Below are 24,859 nucleotides of genomic sequence, written 5' to 3'. Positions count from 1 at the left end.
CTTCTAAGAATGGAAGGAAGCATATAAGTTTCTCTGCACAGAATCAGCAACTATGAATATGTTTAATGTTTTTCACTTTAATAAATTTAGTCTTTTTTCAGGGTTTCTGATGACAGTAAAGATACCTTTTACCCTCAGCAAAATCTCGAATTTAGTAACTGCCAGGATTAATCCTTCACCTTTCCCAACGATTCATTTACTGTAAGAAACATGGTCAATGTTTTTCGTTCCTTGCTTTTAATCTTAGGATGTTTGAAAGACAAGAGGCTTTTTATTTTTTATTTTTGGATAATGAGTGTATCGAAAGCTAGAAAATTCCAACCAATGTTTTAATCATGTCTATCATTTATTTATTTCAACTTTTCAATAGAATGGTGATTACTCATTTTTCTTCTATCAAAAGGGTCATTTTCTTTCACAATAGTGCTAATGAGCTCCTGGTTGGATTTTAACTGTCAGGAAATGATTTCCTTAGGATATCTTAAATGAAATTATCTTAAAACATCTTTACTTGAATATGCCAATGTTCTAGTAAACCTAAGACAGGGAAAAGCTAAAGATGCTGTTATTATTGTGGAGGAAATAAAGTGGATAGGGTAAAGAAGACACTCATGATTTTATGAGGTACAAGGAGCCATTATCAAGTACTGTAAACACTAGGAGAAAGATTATTATGGGTTGTATTAAGCATATCGATTTCAGAAGGAGATCAGAATTAAACTAAATGTACATGCATAGCTTCAGATTTTTAAGAGTTTGGGAAAAGCAAGCAGAATTAAAGAAGGTGCACGGACATCATCAAACACATTTAGTTTAAATTAGCATTTAGTTATAATGGTATCTTCAGGACATTTTTGACTAATTACCTGCAAATGATGCCAACACTTATAGTGAGATTTTTTCAGGGAAGAATTTTATCATTGTCTGTTCAAAATATCTTCTGCATTAATTTTCAGTCTTTAGCATTCCCTTCAAAAATCTTTATAATTACATCTAATCGTGTGTATGATAGTCTCTACCTGGCAAAATTTATACTGAAAATAAACAATTTTTTATTAACTCTATGATCTTAGTTTGATATTTCAAAAGCAGGACAATGGCCTGATTTAAACAGTATGAGTTTTGGTGATGGTTTATTATCACATTCACAGTGGTTTGTTACAAGTTGATATACTTAAGTGTTTTGAATTTATAAAATGTTTGTCCTTCTAGAAACAAATACTGATTTAGTAATATCACAGCTGTCTTGAAACAAGGATATTCTTTCTCTCTCACGATACTGGAATTTTTTCAATCTATATTTTGGAAGGAAGACTTACAATTTGCATTTCTTTGTACAGCTTTATTCTTTCAGGCATTTGCCCCAAATGGACTATAGAATTTCTAAGTTTTCAGGAAGATTAAATTTTACAAAAGTAAACAGACTACAACTTGATGACTTGTAGAGGGAATGGGGCACTGGATGGGACACTTAATTGGGTACATATCTCAGTTTAATCCTTGCTAGCCCATCTGCCTCCAAATTCCAAGTAGTGTTGATCTATCCTGGAGAAGTTGGGGCTATAGGAAGTCCTAAAGGTGACAATTTCTGTTAGCCCACAATTGTTAAGCAAGACACAGTATTATTGTGACTCTAGAAGGCATAGAAATAGATGTTTTAGAATTTAGAGATTATTTGGGCCAAATTCTCCATTAAACATGAAGAACTGAACCCAGGACTCTTAACTTCCTATTAAGTATGCTTTTCTTCATTATTCCAAAAGTGGAAAGTAAGTCATAAATGGAATTTGACGTGACATGTGTTGGAGAGCCAACATCAGGGCAACTGTAGAAGTAGTTCATGTGCACTCACTGATGCCTCAATGCAAAGTGAAGGCAAGTCAAATTCCCTTTTTTATTTCCAAGCTTGTCTGTGGGTAACTGGACAGGGAGTCACAAACTCAGTAGTAATCAGGGAACAGACTGACAATGTAAAAGAAGTTGGATGTTTGTGTATGAGAAAGGCAATAGGGAGTGGTGAGTAGGGACCTTTGAAGACTCTCATGGACCAAGACACCCTTACATTCAAAGATCCTTCCAGTATGACATCACATACATTAAAATACTCCCACATCGTACATTAAATAGAACTTGCTGTTAAAAGTTTGGATGGATATTTAGAATTTCTTTTCGAAATTATTTGTCTACAATTAGGTATTTTGATTGACAGTTGTCTATAATGTCTTCATAATCATATTAACTACATAATCAGAAATACATATGAATTTTTGCCAAGAGAGAATATTGTTTTCAAATGTAATAAATTTTACCTATATGCTAAATTAAGATGACTGAATTTAGCATAATGTTACATTTTATAAGCATGTAATTAAATTCATTGACTTTATATTATGAAGGGTCTTTTTTTTAATTTATCATTTTGGGGGCATTAAAGGAGTCTCAAAATTATTTTCAGTTATTGAAAATTCCATAGGCCCTAGTTACTCTGCCCATATATCCAATGGAAAAAAAAAAAAAAACAAACTTATTAATGGGGGCAGGTGACCAGCATGTGCATTAACATTAGAAGTATTTTAAAATACTCAGCCAAGTAGTCTGGACTACCATGTACATAGTAGCTCACTCACCTTACCCCAGGTACACTCATCTCATTTTGAATAGAGATGTATTCTTAGCATGTATTACTACTATATTAGTTTTCCATTGCTGCTGTAACACTTTATCACAAACAGTGATTTAAAATCACCCCAATATATTATCTTATCGTTCTAGAGGTCAGAAATCTGAAATGGTTTTCACTGGACTAAAATCAAGGAGTTGGCAGGGGTATGTTTCTTTCTGGAGACTCTAGAGAAGAATTCTCTGGACTGTTTCAACTTCTCGAGGCAGCCTGCATTCCTTGGCTCATGGCCCCTTCTCCATCTTTAATGCCAGCAATGACCTGCTGAGTTTTCTTACATGGTACTATTTTGGCACTGGCTCTTCTGTCTCCTTCTTCCACATTTCATGGACTCTTGTGATTATATTGGGCCCACCTGGATAATCTAGAATGATTTCCCATATCAAGGTCAGTTGGTCAGCAACTTTTATTTCATCTGCAACCTTAATTTCCCTTTTCCATGTAACCTAACATATTCATTGATTCCTGAGATGAGGATGTAGGCATCTTTGGTGAACCATTATTCTGCCTACCACAACTACAATAATTGTACTTGTTTTCATCTGTTTCTTTCCATTGGAATATAAACTCAGTGATAATATATAAATAGGAAACGGGAATTCAGAATCAGAAAATCTTTGAATTTAAAACATATAATTAAACCATTGATATTACAGATTAAAAATCTGAGTCCAAAAGTCATTAAGTGAGTTGCTCAGGTTCCTTCAGCTCCATAGTGGGTCAGACTCTGGGACTTCTAGTCAGTAGTTTTCTCTCTGTTACAAAACTGTCTGTCTATAATGCATCCTCTTTTTTCTGCATGCAAAATCATTGAGTTTAATAGTTGGTTAAATTCATAGAATGTAGGTACAATGAAAGTTATTTGTAGGATTTAAGTATATAATACTACAATTAATAAATATGAATGTAATTAGAATGATATAAAAGCCTTTGAATCTACCTTGACTTTAGTAAGTAATCTTTTTCTCGGCTGTTCTCCTATATCACAGCCCAAGTAATATCAGAAAGCCAGAATTTTGATACATTTCCAAGATCCATGAATCTTACTAGTGCCCCAAGGGTTTGGTTTATGTAATTGGTATATTATAATTAGAAAACAATTAAAAAGGCCAGTTCTCTGACTTAATGTCTTATTTTGTTCAGGTAATCAATTTCTTCTTTGTGCTAAATATGTCTATAATATTATATTAAATAGCAATATTAAGTTCATGAAAAGAAGTGTCCACAGAAGTAAATGGCATATGTTATTATTATAGTCAGTGATTAATGTTGAGCAACCTGTTAGAATTTTTATTAAAATCCAATATAGAGGTACAGAATGTAAAATATGTAATTGGAACTAATTTAGTTCTGAAAAAGTGTTGAGATAAAAATTACTTTTTGCCAGAAGTAACTTGGAGTACGGGGTATAGAAATTAAATTGGTTTCCTAAGTCTGATCTTCAATAAGCAGCAACTTTGTTAAACTTTGAATCCTACATGCTCTGCCTTTGAAATAAATTACAGCACTTTATTATGAGAGGCACAAGCCACTGTGGAAGCTGTTTTGATTTCAGTGTTTCATGTTTACATCCTCTGCAAGTCAATGAAAAATATATAAACATCCACACACATATATTTAATTTATGACAAAATTGAGTAATAAGCAAACTGTAAGTGAATGTGTCCCAGATGCATTCAGAAGTTAAAAAAAAGTGAAAATATTCTTATTTATGCTAATACTTCATATACTGTTTAATATGATTTCCATTTAGGAATATTAAATAGTAACCAACCCTTTATCACTATGACATAAAGTTTTCTTTATGAGCTAATACCATGTCATTTTGCATTATCATGTTCTTCTTACCATGTTAAGAAACAAAGCAAAAGCAGGTGAAAGCAGTGGTGGTGTGTATGAAAAGCAAAATAAATTGCTTGATATTTTTCCTTGTGTTATTCTGTGGCTATTCCAGAAAATGCACTATTTTTGAAGTTTGCACCAATATCTCTCATAAGCCTATCACAAATTTTAAACAGAAAAAGCAGGAGAGCCTGGTAAAAAAAAAGCATCTCCAGAAATATTCCAACATGGAGAAATGTCAATCACAAATGGGAAAGTCTAGAAGCCTTTTCTCAGTCACCATCTTCTCCCACACCCTTTTGCTACATTCATTCAACATATTTTTGTCAGGCTCCTTCTTTGTCCAACTGCTTTCCAAATCCCTCCCCTTCCCTGACTCTGTGGCCAGCAGAGATCTGTCTTCCCACCTACATGACTGGTTCTCTCAGGAAGCATCACCAACTTCCTATTGTTCTTTGAATCTAAGTGAATTCCACCATTTTTTTTCTTTAACTCTTATTAAATTTTTGTATATTTCCATTGGCAAAAAAACCTCCATGGTTTCAACTATCTACTCCATAAACGCCACCAGTCATGTGCAGAACATTAGCACTTCATCACAGTATTTATGTTTTGTTCTTCCTTCCTTCCCTAACTGCATTACCAGCTACACCCCTTGAAGACAAAACTGCATCTGTTCTGCCTTGTATCACCAGTGCTGGCATAATTCCTGAGATGAATATAAGGCTTAATACCTAGTTGTTGGATGAATACCTAGAATGAATGAGTGAGTGAATGAATCATGATTCCTGAGAATTTTCTCTGCACCAGGAAGTGTGCTGAGAGCAGAAGGTGAGGGAGATGGACATTTCATTTTATCACTGAACTTACAGTCTAACAATAATTTCTATAATTGTTTTACCCTTGCTTGACAATTATTTTGATCTTAAAGTATTTTATTATAATTCAGTGATGAGCATCTTACTAAAGAAAGTTCCTCTTCACTAATACTTTCAAACAAATATACTGTTGTAGTCATTCAGGTCAAAAGGTATGAACATTTTAAGCTGTAACTATTCCTTAACTCCTTCACTTTTTATGTAAAATAAGCGAGTTCTAACTATTGACTTGTTTATATTTTTAGCCAGAGGAAAAATGTTTGAGGGGACTATTGTAGTTGTGTATAGTTTATTTCTAGTTAAATCATTCTTCCCGAGTTTATCTTCTAGTTATCTTTGATAATTTACTTTTGAAAACTTCTGAGGGAACTCATGGGTAACCTGACAAAAATAATGTTTTGATTAATAAAGTCATATGGGATAGATTTGCATAGAAATCACAAAGCTGTTTCTTACACCTGTGTATTTTCAACTTTCTACTCAGTCACTGGCGGCAAACAAGATTGCAATGCTTCCTGTCACATATACAGTCTCTTTCTTTTTGCTTAGTAGTGATCTAGGAAGATGATGGCATTTGATTTAAAAAGAAAAGGGCCTGATATGAGCAGTGTGTAATATTTCCTCTGTGAAGAACTTGGTGTATTATCCCCCTCATCTGAAGCTCTCCAAGAATCTGAGCTTTTTATTTGAAAAATGAACTATACCATTTAGAGTCAAGAAAGTATTCATTAAAGTTGAATGTCAGAAAGGAAACTTTACCAACAACTTTTAATGTTTTATCCTTTAATATACATATCGAGATAGAAATTCTAAGTGAGATTTGCTTTTTACATTTAATTTGTAGCTTACATTCAGTACTACAATTTGAAGTGATAGAAATTGAATATTCTGCTTTTTTTTCCTTCTACACTCTAGAAATGAATTGTTAATAGACAAAAGATAAATGCCTTGTGGATTCAACCCATCATCTTTGTAATACATGATACCTGCCAGAACTTTGATTATTGGAAGTTCATATTGCAGATGCTATTTCAGAAATCCTATAAAGTACTTCTCTGATGCAAAAGATAAAGTTTTTGCTAAATTTTCTAGAAATAGTCTGATTTCACATTCTACATTGAAACTAGAGTTTATTATTCATTTAACATATTTGAGGGCTTACTCAATAAAGTGGAAAAACTGACGTTACATAGGAGACATTGGCCACAAATATCAGAAAACTCCAACCCATCAGGCTTAATTAAAAAAATTTTTTTAATAAATTAAATTTCATACCAAGAAGACACACGACTCCAGGGATGGTGGTTCAGCAGCTAAATGATATAAGCAAGAAGCCAGTTTTTTTCTATCCGTAGTGTCTCTGGCAAACCACCTTCATGATTGCTAAATGATTTCTGCAGCTACAGACATCACATGAGGACTCATAAATCTCCAAAGAAGGAGAGCAGTCAGCTCCTTCTTGATTTTTTTAAAGACTTAAAAAATCTTTTCCAGAAGACACTTAAAAGTCTTCCCTTCGCTTCTCATTGGGCAACATTGTGTCTAACAACTATGCCTAAACCAATCACTGGAAATAGAAGAGAATTACAATGTTAAGCTACTATGCATGGTTTACCCTGGACCAGGAAAATAATGCCCTTTCCAGGACTACATAGTATATAGGGGTGCACCTAGAATATAATCAGGACTCTGCTATCAAGGAACTATGTACAGGGATTCAGGCTTTGTTAGGCAACAAATATTACCTCCACAAGTATTACAAATTAAACTAGGTCCTTGCCCTGAAGAATTTTACAGTCTAGTGTGGGAAACAAACAGGACAATAAAGGATTGTAAACAGTATCCCAAGGTATACCACTAATAGGAGTATGTACCAGATGTTACAGGGGTTATGAAGAGAAGCACTGAGGAGGGGCATATGATTTTAGATTGAGAGGAGAAAATGGAGATAATGAGGATAAGACCAGAGGACAAGTGTTAATGCTGTGTGTTTATGACTGCAGTTCAGGAAATATGTTATGGTTTTCAATTTTTCAGTGCATTGTTTTAACAAATTGTGAAGGGTGTCTTAAAGATTTTTGTTGTTGCTTCAGTCACATCATAGTTTTAATTTTCAAATAAGATATGCTCTTCTTGGAAGATGTATGTACAAACTGATATCTAAAGCTTCATTATAGCTTTAGAGTTTGTTATTTCATACCAGGTGAGTGTGATTCATCAGAGTCATAAGGACAGTGATGATAGATGATCATGATGTTATAGTCATGTTGGCTCCATTAGTTTGACGGTATGTGATGGCATATGGATTGTAGGAAATATTTTATTCTGAGCTTTTGTTTTGGCATATTAAACATCATTAAACATTACACAATAAATTAACTCCATTAAGGTAATTGCCAATTACACTGTCACATAAATAGCAGAAAATGTGTTGCCTTTTTCAGTTTTCCTGTTGTAATTATAATCATAAAAGGAGAGACAGAGTAGAAATGATGACATTTTGGGTTGTAGCTGATGGGAACATTTTTATGCTCATTAAATCCATTTACAAGCAGTACTATGATTTCAGACATGTTGTACAACAACAACCAGAAAAGCCAGTATTTTCTCATGAAATGCATGTTCCCAATTCTAGGTGAGACTAGGAAAACAGCATGATAGTTATAAGAGAAATAATTTAAATAGTCTCAACTTTCTATTTGTGGAAATGTTCTAATAACAGAAACTAATGACACAGATTAAGTCAAGTTCCTTTAAAAAATTATTTTATCTTGATCTCCCATGTGAATTGATGTTAGGTGAGAATGACATACTAACTTTCTAACTGATTTGAAATCCCTAAAGATTGTAAAAAGTTTGTGTAAAATAAAATAACTACCTAGGATCGTCTTAATTTGGAGGAAGTTGTGACATATTCCAACTAAAAAGTGAAAAACCCTGTACAAAGCTCTGTATATGGTAGAGGGTTTTATTGATAAATTGCTGAGATATGGGCACAGAAATGGGGACAGTTGTTATAGTTTTTATTTTGTTGATATTTCATTTTGCCAACTGGGGACAAAATAATTATTTATAGCCATAAGAAGATGACTTTTGCCTCCTGTCTCCTAGTCTACCAAATGGTACCTCCATCTGCATGAATGCCTCACACCAGACTCAGGACTCTAGCTTTCTGTCCCTACTTGCTTTACATTTCCATGCCTCTTTTTAGTTTCCACCATTCTTCTTATCTTCATCTTTATTTGGCCATTTTCCTACCCCAAATTACAGTTTATTAGGTTACCTTTTGATCTATTCCCATTTTCTTTATCTCTTCCAAATGCAAAAAACAATAATGCATCTTTCTTCTACACATATAAGAAATTCTCCCAAGACTCTCATGTGCTTTAATTCACAAAAATTCAAAGAACTGTCACTCTCTACCATATTTTTTTCTGGTTTTATCATCTTGCTGTAGAAATAGTTTTTTGAAAAAAGGAAGATAATCTATTCTCACTTCTCTTTTCCACTTTTTGGTCAAGGAGCTATCAAACAATGGAAATTTAGAAAATTAGAAAAAATTCTAATTGTAGAATAATTGTAAGTGATAGAAATTTCTGCATTATGCACAATTTTACTGTATTTTTATGTTTGTTCTATATTTAGGGCAAATGTTTTCCCAAAGTGTGTCTTGAACAGTTTTATGATGGATTTTTAAATTTTTTTTCTTTATGTATGTATACATGTATCCCCTCTTTTTTTGGATTTCCTTCCCATTTAGGTCACCACAGAGCACTGAGTAGAGTTCCCTGAGCTATACAGTAGGTTCTCATTAGTTATCTATTTTATATATAGTATCAATAGTGTATATATGTCAATTCCAATCTCCCAATTCACCCCACCACACCCCCTTTCCCCTCTTGGTGTCCATATGTTTGTTCTCTACGTCTGTGTCTCTATATCTGCTTTGCAAATAGGATCAGCTATACTATTTTTCTAGATTCCACATATATGTGTTAATATACGATAATTGTTTTTCTCTTTATGACTTACTTCACTCTGTATGGCAGTCTCTACGTCCATCCATGTCTCTACAAATGACCCAATTTCGTTCCTTTTTTATGTGTGAGTAATATTCCATTGTATATATGTACCACATCTTCTTTATCCATTCCTCTATTTATGGACATTTAGGTTGCTTCCATGTCCTGGCTATTATAAATAGTGCTGCAATGAACATTGGGGTGTAAGTGTCTTTTTGAAATATGGTTTTCTCTGGGTATATGCCCAGGAGTGGGATTGCTGGGTCATATGGTAGTTCTATTTTTAGTTTTTTAAGGAACCTCCATACTGTTCTCCATAGTGGCTGTATCAATTTACATTCCCACCAGATCATCCTTTAACCTTGAAAAAGATTATTAGAGCAGACCGCTGTGAGTAGATATTTGAACAGAGAACCAAATAAGATAAGGGAAGTAAACATGGCACTACCTGGGGGAAGAATATTGCAAACAAAAGGAAATATGTAAAGGGCTTGAAGTGTGAGCCAACTTGAGTTGTTTGGTCAACAAGTTGGTCAGAAGGCTGAAGCAGAGTGAGGAATTAGGAGGGGGCAGGAACTGAGGTCATGAAAGGATCATGACTATCTGATTAATTTTACTCTTGGCTTCACTGTGATCTCCTTGAGGGCTGCACGTTTAAATGATTTGTTTTTTATGCTCAAGATTTAGTCCAGCGTCTGAATCTGGTACATACTAGGTCTTTCAGTAAATATTTGTTGAAAAAAAATTGAGATACAGGGGTTAAGGCCATTCAGATGTTTGGTCAATCAGAGCAGAATGAACAAAACAGAGCAGAATATTCAGGGACCTCCAGCCATGATGCAGCTGAACGATACTAGGTACCAGGAGGAACTGCAAGAAAGAAGCAAGAGAAGTGAGTGGTTGCCAGACCTTAGAGGACTCTCGGTACTACCAGGAAAAGCTAGGATTTTATTTTCTAGCTAAGTGCAGAGTTGATGGTAGGCTATAATGGGATCAGGCTTTAATTTGGGAGGAAAATCAGTCTGCTGGTAATATGAAAGATGAAATAAGAAGGAGGGGCCAGTTATAAAAGATATATTAATGTGGCAGAATCTATGGGATTTCAAATATATTATATATTTGGGGTTAAGGAGAGAAGGTAGTCTTTGAGGTACCCAGTTACCTGCTTAGGGACCTGATGACAGTGATGCCACTCACTGGCATTGGCATCAGAGCATGAGATCAGATTCTGGGGACAGGGAACAATATTACCATTTATTGTTTGAATTGTTACTTGTAGGTCTGGTTGACTGGATTTAAGCAAGTAGGGAAAGGACTGTGTGTTATATCACTTTGTCATGCATTTCTTCTGGTATGATGACTTACATATGCATTCTTCATAAAATATTTATTAAGAATTTTACATATCAGCATCTTCTATTAGGTTCACATTATAAGCTTGGAGAAAGGGGGAAACAAAGAACTGTATGATTGAAGTGGTATATAATTTCCTCTCATTTTTCCATGGGAGTAAATAGATTACAGTGAAGAGTCTTAGCACAGAGCATTGAAAGGAGTTATCTGTTATCTTTGCCATATTGTCCATGAAACAAGATGATACAAAAATTCCCAAATTCATTCAAGGATTTATGTCACCAACAGTTGCAAAAATCTTGAAAAAAGGATTTAGACACATTGCATTAATTATGATAAATAAAATCAAAACCCCAATGTACTGTTCTCAATTTTTCAAGGTATGTAAAAAGGATCAAATATTTTTATTTCCCTAAAGAAGGTAATTTTCACCAACAAACTCTATTAAAACATCAATTGATTCCCTAGGCTAGTCTAATATCAAATAATGAGTGTTTAGTTGCAATTCTTCTGACTGGTTTGTTAAATAAGTTCCTTTTACTCATGCCAAATATCTCCCTTCTGGGGAATTTGTCTTAATGTCTAGTTCATCTCTCCAAAATTATGATGTTACTGTGCTCTATTTCACATAGCTGTGAAATGAAAACAAGGAGTCATAAAATTAAAATGGCTAATATGCTTTTTTAATATCATTATGTGACTAATGAGTAGCTATAACATCTCGTGTACCTAAAGCAATATATTTGTCTTTCATCCTGTAATTAAGGAGAATATACAATACCCTGGAAATGTATCATATATACAAAATATTGGACATTTAGTTGCCTGAGATGTCTACTGGTTCCAGCAATTTCACAACTTTTCAACGAATTTAGTCTGACCTATAGTATATCAGGCACTGTGCAGGCAGTGGAGAAACAAAAACAAATTATGACATGTTTGCTGCCCTTCAGAGACTATGTTTTAAAATATATCATTTTAATATTTAACACTTATGTACTTATATTTCAAAATTGTTAATATTTTTAAAAACTAGGGATGGTTATGGCCACTTTAAATTTACATTAATTGAGAGTTTTTCCTCTGGTTAAAGAAAAAGAACTTACATTTATAACATTTTTACTAATATTTCTTAGGATCAATTTAATTTATAACATCATTGATTTTCTATGCAGAGATGTGAGTCTAGATATAGACATATGGGTTATTTCTCCTCACCAATATGTGTGGGATATTTCTTAATGCCTTTTATAGCTTTGAGGGGAAATATTCCTTTTTAAATTTTCTCCTTTGACCAGACTTGTGTCTTGATGGCAGAAAGTTATATTTAATAATTTTATAATCAAAAATCTCTTCACTGTCTACAGCCAACTGTAGCCCCAGTCTCACATCAGGCCTTCTGGGAGCCCCCTCTAACACTCCCACGCACCCACCACCAGCATTCTGGGTAGCAAGCAACTTCTGTCCTTCCTGTGGAATTCTCCTGTTGGATTATGAGCTCCTGTTCACTCTTCTGAGTGCTCAAGGTCCTTAAACAAAAATTGAACAAAAGTTATGTTCAATTATTTTTTCCTTGAATGAATAATATAGTGAGGAAACAGAGGAACACCTGTCATCGAAGGGAGGGACTCAGCTCCACCTGCGGCATATCTATAATCCAGTCTCTGAGATTTTAGAGTTTGGATAAGCTCTGATAATAACAACATTTGGGGATGTCTTGGGAAAGAGCGGAGGCTTATTATGCTAAAGGTATGTCTTTGTACTTGGCACTAAACTTGTTCATTTTATGTAATTAAAAGTATCTTTTAGCCAGTCAGTGTTGAGTATAGTGAATAAGAGAATGCGGTGGGCTTCATGAGATATCCGTTGTTCTGATAGTGCTTTGAATGTAACACATAAGGAAAGTTGAGATGTAAATAGTTCTTTTTTGCTAAACAAAAGAAGAGCAGAACAGAGAATTATCTCCTTTAGATTCAAACAGTATAGTAATTATCTGTGGATATCAAGAAATCACAGTTGCACTTTTCCTCTGTGAGCCTTCTGTTGGCAGCGCAGCTGGAGGTGAAGGTTAGGGCTGAGCTGTTTAAAGGTCATGCGACAGGGGGCGGGGAGTGGGGGAATAGTAATGTTTCCACAGTGCCCTACAATTTACTGATTTTTGTTTTTTAAAGATATATAAAAAGTATGTAAGTTAACAAAACTAGAATCTTGCCATTCTCTCCTGGCTCTTGGCAAACAGAAATGGCCTGCCAATGGGATAAGGCAGCTGTCACCATCATAACTTACTATTTTGATTCTTATATATCTTAATATTTCCTAGTTTAATATGTTTAATGGTTTGTAGTTTAATATTTGTAATAGTTAACAATGGCTTAGACAGAGTAAATTATAAAGGAGTACTTGCCATTGGTTTTAGTCATTTGGGACATAGACTAATGGAGAGGTCATATCTGTTGATCTTTCTGACTGACATGTCCACTTTTTATGGGAAGGAAACATTATATGCCAGGTTTCCATAAACAGGGCTGAATTCAGGGCTTTCCATGCTCAGAGGACCCCTTTGAGAGTCTCCATGGCAGCTGACTCGTCCTTCTACCCACTCAGCAGGAGCTTTGTTACCATGGTTTATAGGTGTCTCAGTTTTCACTTTTGTTCTCTAAAACAATTCTTCCTATTAAATAGGTTAGCTGCTCATCAACCCACTAAAATTCCTCTTTAGCTCCAGAGCACCACTGAAACTTAACCCTAACCAAGATCACCAATGGTGGCTTTATTGCTGACTGATCAGTGTCCTGTCCTTGAAATTGTCTCTTCCCTTGATTTATAAGACTTTACCCACTATTCCTTCTTTTTTTCTTTTCCTTCTTTTTTTTCTTGGGTTTCCTTTCTTCTTGCCAAATGTATCTGCTCCTCCAAGATTCTGTACTTGCCTCCCTTTGCCTCACATGTTACCTACTTTACCATGATAATCCCTTTCTGTTCCATGGCTTGAAATTCATTTATAAGCTAAATTGGTGTCTTCAGAGAAATACTGTCTTCAAAGTTCCAAATGTGTGTTCACCTTCCTACTATATAACTGCATTTGGGCATCCTATAGGCAATGGAAACCCAAGGTGTCCAAGACAAAATTCCATCTCCTCTCCACAAACCTGTACTGTTAATTTCTTTTGATACTTATCACCCACACTGCTATGCAGACACCCCTTGTAACAAGCCGTGAGAACATTGCTTAAACACTTTGAACAGTTTATCTGTAACATGAGAATAATATTTGCCTTGCAGAATTGCTGTGAAGAATATGTAGTGGATCTGACAAATATAGTTGTTTTAAAAATAATATGTTTTATGTATCTAAACAAAACTAAGACTTCAGATGCCAATCCTTGTTAAAATATGGAGACATAGAAAAGAATAAGTTGACTAGTATAGAGTTTTCCATAGTTTATTTTCATAATCATTAAGAAAACTTTTAATATTTAAAATTCATGAAGTCAGAGATCAGGCAAATTAGTAATAATACAGGAAAAACATCTGAAAATTATCTAAATGTTCACAAACAAGATTGATTAAGTAAACTATAGAATATTTATTTGATGGAATATTCTATTCAATATTCTATTGACAGTGGTGGGTCAGTGTTTATAATTTAACATCATATGAAGAAATTATGATATAGAATAACATGTATTATGTGGTCAAATTATGCATAAAAAGGGCACTACATGAGAATAAATTTCAAAATATATATTATAACTATATATGGAAGCTGCACTAATTTTTTAAGCACTATTTATTGTAATTTGCTTTTATAATTTAGAAAATTAAAACTAGCAAAGCAGCGGTCTCTGATCTAAAAATAAAGTAATATAACTATTTAAACAGGCCACAATATTTTGAGATAGCAGCAATAAAAACCCTATCTTTTTCAAAATGACTTTTTTACAGAGGAGCCTAGAAGCATTTTGCATAGAAAAAATGAGACACAAAAACAGCAAATTATTTTTTCCTCTCTGGTCTAGTAAGGAGGCAATTTTTAAGTTATTAAGTTTTAATGAAACAATTAGGAAGTTAAGGAGATATTTTTACACTGATGGCAAATCATACCTGTCCAGATTATACTAAATTCCCATATGGTCTCCCTATTTAAGCAATAAATGGAAGGGGATAATTTGGAATCAACTATGAACTTGAGATTTGCCGGTTTTGTTTTCTCTTGGGAATTCATGCTGACAGATTCAAGAAGAGCATTTATTCAGACTCTACAGGAAAACGCTTTATCTGTCTGTAAAAATGGAGTGTTTTTCATCTGGGCAGCAGTAACCTGCAGTCCAGGCTCTCACGTGCCTTATTTTTAACATTGTTTATTCTCACTGTGTTCTTGTAACAACCATTTATTTCTATTAAATCATTTGTTAGTGATTATGTTTGAAGCTCACATCTATTATTTGAGAATCTTATTGCAAAGCTTATAAGCATTTTCAGAATGAATAACTGAAGCTTTAACTTGGTTCTTATATAGGAAAGAATGCCTCAAGTACCAGGTGTTCAGTACACCATTTATGCTTTTCCTCTACTGCCTGTAAGCCATTTCATTCTAACAGATGCTGCAGGAGGCTGTTCTCTCCTATTGCTGAAATCAGTGGGGCTCCCAGAGCATATTTTGCAGATTCACTGCTCATGATTAAGTTCTTTTGAATTCTAAAGTGCTACAATGTAAAACTTGCTTTAAGCTTCCTAGAATTTATAGAAATCGCTCTGGGATGGAGAGATTTAAGCATGTGAATTGATTTCAGATAAGGATGGAGCCTTTATTTTTTTATAGCACCCGAAAGCCAGTATTATCATGAACATGGATGGTTTCTGAAACTGGACATTTCTGGATTTGTATTCAGATTCTGACACTCTCCAGCTATGTGGCCATAGGTGAATTTGTAAATCTTTCTGAGCCCTTGTCTCCTCATCTACCAAAGTGGCGGAATAACTCATTTCTTAACATAATTTTGAGAATTAAAATGAATTGACATATGAAAGCATCTAGCACTGTGCATGATAATCATAAGATGTTCATTCATGGTTACTTGAGTGTCTAGTACGTGGCCAGCATGACACTAATCATAGGTGATTCAAGCAGTTCACTCTTTGCTGGGGTTTGCATATTTGTTTGCTTATCGTCTGTCTAGGCTTCATCACAAAGTTAGAAACTCTGTGAGAGCAAGTATCTTCTTTTGCTGACACATGGTTGTTTGACTGAATAATTGAATGAATGAAATATTATCTGATTTAAATCCTAAAGCTGCATAGTAAATGGCTACATGATAGGAGTGAAGAGGCTCAATGGGTATTTCTGTCAAGGGGTAACATAAGCAAATTGGGAAATGAGAAACAGCCTGACATCTGGGGAAACTGTCATCAGCTGGGATGTGAAGGGTGAGGTGGGGAGCAGCATTTTGTCATGGAGGGCTTTGCGTGCTGTTCCAAGAAAGGAACTTTATTCTGTTATCCAGAGGCTTTCAGCCTTTGCTATGGGGACCCAACTTGGCTCTCAGAGTACCTCAGAACTGCCACAGGAATGAAGGGGAAGCCATGTGGGTGGGATTTAGCCTACAACTCCCATTTTTCTCCCCTAACTCCAGTATAATTTGTCAACCAGAACCATTTTTATTTCCGTAACCTATGTTGAGTAATACCTTTAGGGTTTTGAGTACTGGCTTATTTTTAGAAATGATTTTACTCCTCTTCAATAGATAGAAATGTACTATTTTCATGGTGACAATGGAATATTTCGTGCAATAGAATGGTATGGAAACCATTGCATGCTTGATAGATCTCCTAAGCAGTTCTCTAAAGGATGCATTTCCAGGATTCTAAGGTAGGTAACAGAATTAATCATGGTACAACCAAGGTGGAAAATACAAAAGGCACAAATAGATATGCAACATTGAAGGTTATACAGACCATGCAGGGCTTGTGGAATACTCAGCAGTAGTTGTCCACCTGAAAATATAGATAGATGAATCTGAATCTTGGGAAAATTTCTGGGCTGAACACATAGATTTGAGTGTCATTTACATAAAGGTCAAATTATAAGAATAGATAAAAAAATCAACCTGTGAAGATGTACAAACAGAAGAGCAGTAGGCCAAGGATGGACCTTTGGGAATGATTGGCTTTTCATAGACCAGGGTAGGACAGGGAGCAAAGAGATGAAGAAGAAATTGTAATTTTATGTGCAAAGAAAACTAGGACAGTTTGGTAACAGTGGAAGCCATGAGCATGTTAAGCTTAAGAAGGGGTGAGTGAGTATGGAATGTAAGATGTCTGGTGGGTTTATCAAATAGGGAGTCAAAATTATAATTCATACATATGAAAAATAAAATTATTATTTACCCTGAGATGCTTTTTCTAGCACTACTATATCATCTAAAGTTGACTTCTCATCTGCTTAGCAGAGAATTCTCTGCTCTTTTTATTGCCTTCAGATTCACTTATCCATATCCTTACACAGACTGAATACTGTTCATATGGAGATTAGAGTTAATCCTTTTATCTTCTTTAGGGTGGAGATATCATTAAAACTTAAATTATACACGAATACAGCTTAGCATTAAATGTGAACTCTTCAGCCGATTTTTAAAGTGTGGCATTTAGGTTTCACATTTGTGGGAAAGTCAAAATAAAAGATATACTTTATAATTCAACAGGTCTCAGAACACAGCAAAATTCCTATGCATGTATCTGATAGAATATTTCCCTTGAAAATTTAGAAATCTAGGTGGATAGTAGATACTTGTATTTAAAAGTGTACAGTAGACTAAAACGTGTTATAGATTCTGAATATAGAGACCAAGAATGGTGGATCAGGCATCTTCATAAATGCCCTTTAAATGCTCTTAAGCTATACAAGAAGCCTGGACATAATGATTTGGGACTGCTGTTCTTATGATATTTGGGGGATGCTGCTGTCACAGTGGGGTGCTATATCTGGCTCACATCCACTTGTAAAAGCCAATTGTGCACATCTTTTCTCAACTCTGCATCCAATCATGTAATTTGGTAGCTTGAAATTGGGTGTGGAGGCAGTATTGACCCCATGGCTTTGTTTTGTTTTTTTCTTTCTGAAGAGCTAATTGTTAAAATGTTAAGAGCATATCCCTGGAGATGAATGTGTCACTGACAGAAGAGACAGGTAAATGCAATTGCTATTTATCTGCTCCTTTAGTAGGGCTTTTCTTATGCCCTGGTATGCTGAAACACAATTGCATAGGGCATATATGTCCACTCTGAATTTCCACAGCGAGGTCAATCTAGAAATGAAAACACATTATGTTATTAGTAGTTAGACCCAATTCTGTTTTGCTGTGCATTCAAAATACTGCACCATATTAACATGTACAAGTTCACAATCACCTTTGATCCTACCATTCCACTAAACTGTTATTTTCATTATAGAACTTGTACTAAATTTCTGCCTGTATTACTGAAAATTATTGAAATTTCTCATGCAGTATTCAAGAAGGTCTATAATCATGAACAGCATTAGACCTATGCTCAGCTCTCTCACAAATTATTTCCTCAGTAAATTTGTTATTATGCAACCAGGAAGCATCTATAGCTTTCAGACTGTAATTGGCACAGAACTTTTAGCATCCAGCCTGATTACCCAGACTTCCCACAGTTTTCCTGAACTGGTTAAAAGGGCTCCATCAGGTCCTTGTTATCAATTATTTTCTTTCTTTCTCTCTTTTTATTTTGCAGTGTTTTCAATGTTTTCTTCAGTTTGGAAAAAAAATACGGAGCCCTTTACCAAATAAAGTGTTTTTACTATAGTTCAAATACATTCAAAGTTACTTTTATTTTATTTCAACTTATATAATTCCTTATTTAAAACTATGTGTGTGTGGGGAGGGTGGATAGATTCTACTAATTCATTAATTAAACTGTCCGATTCCCTTTTATTTTCCAATCTCCTCTTGATCTACTTAATTTTGAAATTGTTTCTTTATATTTAGAGCTCTTTTTGCGAACCTCTGAGTAATGTATAGCCACTAAATAACTTTACTCTTGCATTTTCACTTCAAAAAGATTTTGTTTTCCTTTTTAATTATCTGTGCCTCGGTTTCCCCATTTATACATGTACTATCCTTTAGAAATTGTTAAATGTTTGCATATCCCAAACACATGTATACTGATTCTTAGAATGTGAATAGAGAACTTATTAAGAAATAACTTATTAGGAAAAGAATTATTTTTAAAAAACTAATTATCAGTATTTGAGAAAATTAAGACTATATTCTCACAGAAGCTATTTCTTGATAGTTTTTGTCACTCAATCATAGAAATCTAAAAAAACATAATGTTATAAATTTCATAAAAGTAATTATTTAGGGGTTAAGGCTTGGGTTTATAACCCTTCCTTTTCTCTAATATTTCAAATCTACTAGTTCCTTAAGAATTGTGTGTTTGTTTATATTTTGAGAGACATGCAAGGGAAAAAATTTTAAAAACCCACCTTCTACACTTTGAAGATAGAATAACATGCACTGAATTTCAATATTGATCTGCTTTTTCTGCTTTAAAATCCTTTTGTGTTTCAAGCTATCTATGCCTGCTTTAACTTAGCTATATAGGGCATAATGCAGAGCTTCATGACTTAAAGTAGCTTAGATAAAGGAGAGGCAGTATAACGACAGGTAGAAACACTGGTTGTGTTTTGTTTTATTTCTCTTGAAAGCCAGAATTTTTAAATGATTAAAATACATTCAACCAAATGTCTGATTCAAATTGTTTGGGGAGATATGAGTAAGTGAGTGCTGAATGGTCATGTTTTTGTCTAGCTTCTAATGGTTACATGCATACATCTCAAAAGGTAAATCTTACTTTAGAAAGTATTTGGTTCAGTTAAGCACTTTTGAATACCCAGGATAAATACAAGTGTGTTTTTAGAGGTTTGAACTTCAGAATATCCAGGCAAATAATGATATTATATACATGTATACTAACTGAATACTGATGTTGGGCAATGTATTGTAAAATTTTTTATAAGAACTCAGAAAAATTGATACAGGAATTAGGGAATACATGAAAGAAACCAAGCCTATGAAAATGCTTCTTGGGGCAAAATTTGTACAAACTAGATATTAAGAAAGTATAGAGAATCACAGAGAAGAAGAAATGACCAGAAAAAAGAAAAAAAAAACAACTTGTACTTATAGAAAATACAATCTTTCATAAAAAGTATAATGAAGAATTATTGACATTCTTGTTTAAAACACTGGGCATATCAGTAATACATCATGCAAGCTCCTAAGTATAGCTGTGTGCTGATCTTCTCTTTGATTTAATAGACGAAAGTTAACTCTGCCGTTAAGGTGGAGGGTGAGGATAAAATGAGGGGGAACCGGCCAGCCTCATCCCTAGGTTTTCCAACCTAGGTATGATATCTTCACCATATTAAAAAATATTATATTTAGAAATTAATTGATTTAATATTATTACTTCACAACATTCTACTTTAATCCTCAGAACTTTGCTTTAGACTTTTCAAGTCATACTATTGATGAGTGCTTCTCAACTTTTGTCTACCTAACAAGTTGGATATCATCGTTATGACTGAAAGCAAGGGAATACTTTTTTTTCTTACGATGCTTATAGTTTTATTTTATATAATGTTTTAATTTGTGAATCGTGCCAAAAAATTTCAGAGGGAAATGAAGACAGTTCAGTAGCATGGCATAGAAAGTTAGGATTTTTATCGTTTTTATTAAAGTATAGTGTATTTACAATATTATATTAGTTTCAAGTGTACAACCTAGTGATTCAATATTTTTGCAGCTTATACTCCATTTAAAGTTATTACCAAAAAATCTATATTTTCCTGTGCTGTACAATATGGTCTTGTTGCTTACTTATTTTATACATTGTAGTTTGTGTCTCTAAATCCCATACCCCATCTTCTCCTCTCCCCCTTCCTTCACTCCACTAGTAACCACTAGTTTGTTCTCTAAATATGTGTCTGTTTTGTTACATACAGTTGTTTGTTTTATTTTTCAGATTCCACATATAAGTGATAACATAGAGCATTTATCTTTTTCTATCTGATGTATTTCACTAAGCATAATACTCTCTAGGTTCATCCATGTTGTTGCAAATGGCAGAATTTCATTCCTTTTTATGACTGAGTAGTATTCTATTATATATATAAATATATATGTGTATATATATATATATATAATGTCTTCTTTATGTATCTGTTGATGGACACTTGGGTCACTTTAATATCTTGCCTATTATAAATAATGCTGCTATGAACATTGGGGTGCATATATCTTTTCATATTAGTGTTTTCATTTTTTTTGGATATATACCCAGCAGTGGAATTGCTAGATCATATGGCAGTTCTATGTTTAGTTATCTGAGGAAACTCCATAATGTTTTCCATAGTGTGTGCACCAATGTACAATACCACTAACAGTGTACTAGGGTTCCCTTTTCTCCGCATCCCGGCCAACATTTGTTATCTGTAGATATTTTGATAACAGCCATTTTGATGGGTATGAGGTGATATCTCATTGTGGTTTTTGCTTTACGAATTTGCATGTCATCCTTGCGCAGGGGCCATGCTAATCTTCTCTGTATTGTTTCAATTATAGTATATGTGCTGCCAAAGTGAGCACTCTCATTGTGATTTTGATTTGTATTTCTCTCATGATTAGTGACGTTGAGCATTTTTTCATGTGCCTGTTGCCCATCTGTATATCTTCTTTGTAATAATGTCTATTCAGGCCTTCTGCCCTTTTTTTTTTTAATTGAGTCATATTAGCTGTTTATATGTTTTGGATATTAACCAATTATCAGTCATATCATTTGCAAATATATTCTCCCATTCAGTAGGTTGTCTTTTTTGTGTTGTCAATGGTTTCCTTTGCTATGCAAAAACTTTTAAGTTTAATTAGGTCCCATTTGTTTATTTTTGCTTTTATTTCTTTTGCCTTAGGAGACAGATCCAGAAAAATATTGCTACGATTTATGTCAAAGAGTGTCCTGCCTACATTCTCTTATAGGAATTTTATGTTTTAAGGTCTTACATTTAGGTCTTGACTCCATCTCGAGTTTATTTTTGTATATGGTGTGAGGAAATGTTCTAATCTCATTCTTTTACATGTAGCTGCCCAGTTTTCCCAGAACCACTTATTGTCTTTCCTCCATTGTATATTCTTACCTCCTTTGTCATAGATTAATTGGGAATAAGTGTGTGGGTATTTTCCTGTGTTCTCTATTCTGTTCCATTGAGCTATATGTCTGTTTTTGTGCTAGTACCATGCTGTTTTGGTTACTATTGTTTTGTAGTATAATCTGAAGTAAGGGAACATGATACCTCCAGCTTTGTTCCTTTTTCTCAATATTGCTTTAGTAATTCAGGGTCTTTAGTGGTTTCATATAACTTTTCAGATTATTTTTTTCTACTTCTGTGGAAAATGTCTTGGGTATTTTAATAGGGATTGCATTAAATCTATAGATTGCTTGGGTAGTATGGACATTTTAACAATATCAATTCTTCCAGTCTGAGAACATGAGATATCTTCCCATTTCTTCGTATCATTTTCAGATTTCTTCATCAAAATTTTATAATTTTCAGGGTATAGGTCTTTCACCTCCTTGGTTATGTTTTTTCCTAGGTATTTTCTTCTTTTGATGTGATTGTAAATGGGATTGTTTCCTTAATTTTTCTTTCTGGCAGTTCATTATTAGTGTAGAGAAAAGCATCAGATTTCTGTATATTAATCTTGTATCTCGCAACTTTACTGAATGTATTTATTAGTTTTAATAACTTTTTTGGTGACTTCAGAGTTTTCTATATAAAGTTTCATGTCATCTGCAAATAGTGACAATTTTACTTCCTCTCTTCCAATTTGGATGCCTTTCATTTCTTTTTCTTGTCCGATTGCTGTGCTAAGCCTTCCAATACTATGTTAAATAGAAGTGGTGAGGGTGGACATCCTTGTCTTGCTCCTGTTTTTAGAGGAAATGCTTTCAGCTTTTCAGCACTAAGTATGATGTTAGCTGTGGGTTTTTCATAAACGGCCTTTATTGTGTTGAGATGTGTTCCCTCTATACCAACTTTGATGAGACCTTTTGTCATAAATGGGTGTTCAATTTTGGCAAATGCTTTTTCTGTGTCTATTGAGATGATTATGCGATTTCTATCCTTCCTTTTGTTAACGTGGTGTATCACATTGATTGATTTGCAAATATTGAACCAACCTTGTGTCCCTGGAATAAATCCCACTTGATCATGGTGTATGATCCTTTTTTTATAGTTTTGAATTAGATTTGCTAATATTCTTTTGAGAATTTTTGCATCTGTATTCATTGTTGAGATATTGGCCTGTAATTTTCTTTTTTCCTGATGTCTTTGTCTAGTTTTGGTATTAGGGTAATGTTGGCCTCATAGAATGAATTTGGGAGTGTTCGACTCTCTTCAGTTTTTTGGAAGGTTTTGAGACGGATAGGTATGCTCTTCTTTATGCGTTTGGTAGAATTCCCTAGTGAAACTATCCAGTTCTGTGCTTTTGTTTGCTGGGAGTTTTTTAATTACAAATTCAATTTCATTACTAGGGGTAGGTCTGTTCAGATTGGCTATTTCTTCTTGATTCAGTCTTGGAAAGTTGGATATTTCTAGAAATTTGTCCATTTCTTATATGTTTTCCAATTTGTCTATGATTTTTTTTATCCCTGTGGTATCTTATTTGTCCTCTTTCATTTCTTATATTGTTTATTTGAGCCTTCTCTATTTTTTCTTGGTGAACTTGTCCAAATGTTTATCAATTTGTTTTTTCTTTTCAAAGAACCAGCTCTTGGTTTCATTTATCTTTTCTTTTTTTTTTTTTTGGTCTCTATTTTATTTATTTCTTCTCTGATCATTATTATTTCATTCCTTCTGCTGACTTTTGGGCTTGTTTGTTCTTTTTCAAGTTCCTTTATATACTAATAGGCCAGGATTTTTATTTGAGAGTTTCCTTGTTTCTTGATGTATCATTATAAACTTCCCTCTTATAACTGCTTTTGCGCATCCCACAGATTTTGGACAGTTCTGTTCCTATTTTCGTTTGTCTTGAGGTATTTTCTGATTTCCTCTTTGACTCAAATTTTTTCCAGTAGCATGTTTTTTAGCCTCCATGTGTTTGTGCTTTTACTATTTTTCTTTGTGTAAAAGATTTCTATGGTTGTGATCAGAAATAATGCTTGATATAATTTCTATCCTTTTAAACTTGTTGAGACCTTTCATGGTCTTGCATGTGATCACTCCTGGAGAATGTTCCACGTGAGTTTGAAAAGAAAGTGTACTCTGCTGTCTTTAGATGGAGTGTCCTTTAGATATCTATTAACCTGACTAGTCTATTGTATCATTTAAGACCACTCTTGACTTATTGGCTTTCTGTCTTTGATGTAAGACATTGATGTAAGTGGGGTGTTGAAGTACCCTGCTACTATTTATTATTGTCAGCTTATCTCTTTATGTCTTTATTATTTGCTTTATATATTTAGGTGCTCCTGTATTGGGTGTATATATATTGATGAGTATAATATCTTCTTCTTGTATTGATCACTTTATCATTATATAATGTCCTTCTTTGTCTCTTGTTATAGATTTTGTTTTTAAAGTCTATTCTGTATCATGTGAGTATTGCTACCCCCACTTGTCATTGCCATTTGTATGAGAAATATCTTTTTCCAGCTTCTCACTTTTGTCTGTGTGTGTCTTTAGTTCTGAACTGAGTATCTCATAGGCACCATATAGATGAGTTTTCTTTTTTACCCAATCAGCCACCCTGTTTCTTTTGATTAGAGCATTTAGTCCATTGACATTTAAAGTAATGATTCATAGTTATGTACTTATTGCTATTTTATTTCTTGTTTTCTGTTGTTTTTGTAGTTCTTCACTGTTCTTTTCTTCTTTTAGTTTCCTCCCTTGTGGTTTGATGCTTTTCTTTAGTGGTATGTTTGTATTCATTTCAGCCTTGTTTTTCTGTATCTATTGTAGGTTTTTGATTTGTGGTTACCATGGGGTTTGTTCATGTTGACCT

At 34.0% G+C, this 24,859-nt stretch overlaps 1 protein-coding gene and 1 non-coding gene across 3 annotated transcripts in view; one reads left to right on the top strand and one right to left on the bottom strand.

Annotated features, from left to right (window-relative positions):
• PRR16 (proline rich 16) overlaps positions 1-24,859 on the top strand; it is a 265,937-nt gene that overhangs the window by 183,822 nt on the left and 57,256 nt on the right. The gene's annotated exons all lie outside the window — the stretch shown is intronic.
• LOC117200578 (U6 spliceosomal RNA) lies at positions 21,342-21,448 on the bottom strand. Its single transcript, XR_004482173.1, has one exon. It is a non-coding gene; the product is annotated as a U6 spliceosomal RNA (small nuclear RNA).

This window comes from Orcinus orca, chromosome 3 (genome assembly GCF_937001465.1).
Source record: "Orcinus orca chromosome 3, mOrcOrc1.1, whole genome shotgun sequence".
In the NCBI taxonomy this organism is placed as follows: Eukaryota; Metazoa; Chordata; class Mammalia; order Artiodactyla; family Delphinidae; genus Orcinus; species Orcinus orca.
This window is presented reverse-complemented; position numbering and strand designations above follow the sequence as displayed.